We start from the raw sequence: 3,730 nt of genomic DNA, 5'->3' as shown, positions 1-3,730 counted from the left end.
CATCAGTCCATCAGGCTTATTTACAAACAAATCCAGAAAAAATATTTTGTTGGCATAGGGATTAGGAATGGAGAATTTAGAATTGCCTGTCCTTTCCTTTTTTTTATTTCTGTCTGAAATAATGTAGCTTTCAAAGCTAGGATTCAGTCATCACTGAAGCCCCATGTAGTCTGGTGACTTAACTAAAACATTACACTTGACGTTTGCAGTGGACTGGGAACACGCTCTGTCAGCCATCGTGTTCCTTCAGAGTGGTGCTGAGCTGAGCAGCTTCCACCTTGGAGGGAAAGGCATGGTAACAGAATCAGCTGTGATCAATGAAGTGTAGCCTGTAGCTGTGTCTACACTATGTAGAGTTCCTGAAATAGTTATGTTTGTAAGGAGGGTAAAAATACATATGGGGATATTTGGCAAACTTAAACCAGAAACCTTCTCTGCACCCAGGTAGATGCAATTAATTTTGTTTCTTTTTTTCTGCATAATTATGACTAAGTGTTAAAATATCTGCTGCTTTGGCTTCTAAAATAGTTTCTGAAATTATTTTATGGCATTATTTTCAAACTCAAACTCATGCATCTTCCAAGATGCTCTGTGCAAGGGGAGGATACTGAGGTAAATAAATCAAAACATCCAAGGCCCTCATGTAAGCCTTGAAACCAGCTAAAGTTTAAAAATACCAACAAGACAAACCTTCACAAAAAGGCCTTAGAATATAAGGTCACTGTAGCTTAGCTGGGAGTGGGATCAGAAAAATTCCCATTATCCATTTGAAGTGCACAGAAAGACACAGAGACTGATTTCAATTACATTTATATACAGTGAATTGTGTTCAATACAATTGCTTCCATTTACTCTAGTACAAGCAAAAGAAAGGATGGGACCATTTTCTCTACTCTGAATATTTTAAATAGTTAAGTAAAACTAACATATATGTATCTTTTATTATCACTTCACCGTGGCAGTGTTTTATAAGCAGAAAGGAAATTCTCTCAGCAATGTCCCTGCTGAAAAGACTGCTCCCATTTCACAGCCAGGGAGCTGAGGTAAGTAGGTCAACAACCTAATCTAAAGCCCAATTTTTAGCACGCTTATGAAAGACACTTGAATTGTGAACTGAAGATGGGTTTGCTCACTTCTAAGCCAGAACACATTCTGTAATTTGTCTGTAAGGCCCAAGCACACCACTCAAGGATGTGTGCAGAAAAGCCTTAGACTTAAGTTTCAGTCTTGCAGAACTTTACTTGCATCCCTGTGACTCTTACAACCTATTCACAGTCTAGGGCACTGAAAACCAGTAGCAGCGTGGAGGTCAGTTTCTAGAATCACCAGTAGGGTTAGCACAGAGCTGGTTTTGGGACTGTGCCATCTGGAGAGAGACGTTGGTGGCTCCCACCTTCTGGCTCCTTCTGAGAGCAGCGGGAGCTTCTGCCTTGTACAGATGCAATTTAATGATGATAGAAAATGGTAGCATATTGTTTCTGTAAGAGGCAGTCTCTCATGGATCCCACAGTGTTCTTACCAGCATGTTTAACCTCTAATTTAGGAAAGAAAAATACCATCTGGTATGCACCAACCTTGAAAGGTTGCTGTCCCCTGCCTTGAAATGTACCTGGAGAGTTGGTGTAAGTGCTTCACTGAGTTACCCAGGCTGAATGAACCTGCTTGGGCCATGGAAGAAGTGAAGCAATATTAGTGTGATGCACTATCTGAGTTAGTATAGTTGACTTTGCAGCAGGGCTAATGAGCTGGTGAGGAACATGGTATTTGCCTGGCTATGCTGCTTCCAGTAGTGGAGTTGGTTTCTTTAGAGCTCACTTAGGTATCTGCCCAAAACTGCACAGGGCCATCTTGGCAGATCCATAAACTCTTAGTGTTTAATGATGAGTACTTTCTTTCTCAATTTTATTTATCTCACCAGAGAAAATATCACACTTTCTATCCTAAGAAACTCATGCCTCCTTGCTTGCTTATTTATGCAGTGTTAATCCTATTTTCACTATTAAGGCGAGAAGGATTTTGGCACGAATGAGAACTTGCTGTTAAGATCTGACAGCCCTGACTCATGATACCTGTCAGCCTTACCTCTGTGTTGTCCCTGTAGCAGAGAGGACAGGAGGGGCTGTGTCCACTCTCAATCAAAATCTGCAGTCAACTGGCCTATGTATTTAAATCACCAGCAGTTTCATTACATGCCCCTAGGTAAACTGGACTGTGCTTCCAGGAACTGGGCTGCTCTCTTTCTGATCCTGGTGGGTTTCACCCTTTCTTATACAGCCTGCTGACCAGAGCTCTCTGGAATTGTCAAACTGATGCCAAACATGATGTGGAAACCTGGCTGGCACCCACCCACCTCATGAGAAACTGGAATGACAGGCATGGTCCACGACACCCAGCTTTCTCTTTAGAGGAAGTAAAAAATTGCCAGTACTGACTATATTTCTAGTCAAGAGGGAAGGAAATTGAAATAGTTTTCAATGAGCAAACACCATGCCTTGGCTTGACCTTGCTGGTGAAGACACTACTGCTGTGTGAACACACAGCTCATTCTGCTACCTCTGTGAAAGAGATGAGGTGAGACTTACAGGTGTGACCTCATGAGTTACTGCCGAGTATGTGAATCAGAGCCCCAGGCCCATTGGTGGCATCTGTCTGTTGCAAAGAAGCAATTCTTCCTCATCCTAGTCCCGCAGCTCTTTAATAATAGAGTGTCATCTCAGAGACAAAATGAAAAGGTGTGATAGATCAAAGTTTTAAAAAACAAAGCTGCATTACTGGCTTTTGTGTGCATAGGGACAGAACTCACTGGTTGCTACTTTGGTCTGTTTGGAGATCTCTGTCCGATTACTGTTTTCATTCCTTCAGCAGGTTGCAATTAAAGCTGTTTTGGTTTAAAAAAGCTTCCTCATATACATGCTAAAATGTTCTTATTTCATTTTTTTAAAGTGCCTATAAAGTAGCTTGGAAATAATTGTTCTTGATGTTTAATTAGGTTGTGTTTGAAAAGCACTTTGAAAATTAAAAATTGAGTAGAAGTGCTAAATATTCCTGCCTAAGGTTGATTAATTATGGACAGTATATCTTACATTAGCTATGTGATAAATGTGAGCGAGTAGATGGTATCATCTATTAAAGGAAAAGCAGGCATATTTATTTTTTCCCTCTGCATATGGATCTGGGTCTGATAATCTGAAGGCTGCAGAATTGTGTCTGGCTTCTCATCCTCTTTTTGATTCAATGCTATTGAAGACTTTCGCAGTAAATTCAGAATCTTGCTTTTCAGAACTAGCAGAGGGGCTATATGGGGCATGGGAACCCACTGAGCTCCTTCAGAAGTTTCCTCTTTCAGCTCACAGGAAGTTGTTAGGCAGTGAGGCTGCATCTATATTAGTAAATCAAATGTGTCCAGTTCTCCACCATTCAAGTCACCTGGCACTGAGCTGCCCAGATCCACAGGATTAAACATTTTTATCCAATGAGAGCAAGGTGATTGCAGCCAGGCACTCTGATGGGAAGTGTCCCTGGCCTGTGCTAGCTCAGGAAGCCTTCCTGGAGATTGCTTGGATGAGGGCCAAACCATTCTAGAAATTTAACAGTAGAAATGATCAAGGTTTAGTGCCTAAGCCTGACCAGGGCTGTTTATTTTACTGATAGAGGTGTCACCTGAGAGGCTGTAGTGTCCATCTAGAGTATTTACCTCTGCTGTCTTTAGGGCACCTTCCACCGATGGAGT

At 41.6% G+C, this 3,730-nt stretch overlaps 1 non-coding gene across 1 annotated transcript; it reads right to left on the bottom strand.

The window, feature by feature from the left end:
• Positions 1 to 2,396: 2,396 nt before the first annotated feature.
• On the bottom strand, positions 2,397 to 2,536 carry LOC127383430 (U4 spliceosomal RNA). Its single transcript, XR_007889198.1, has one exon. It is a non-coding gene; the product is annotated as a U4 spliceosomal RNA (small nuclear RNA).
• Between the last annotated feature and the right edge of the window lie 1,194 nt (positions 2,537 to 3,730).

Source organism: Apus apus, chromosome 3, assembly GCF_020740795.1.
Source record: "Apus apus isolate bApuApu2 chromosome 3, bApuApu2.pri.cur, whole genome shotgun sequence".
Lineage (NCBI taxonomy): Eukaryota > Metazoa > Chordata > Aves > Apodiformes > Apodidae > Apus > Apus apus.
Note: the sequence above shows the minus strand (reverse complement) of the source record. Positions and strands in the feature narration are given on the sequence as shown.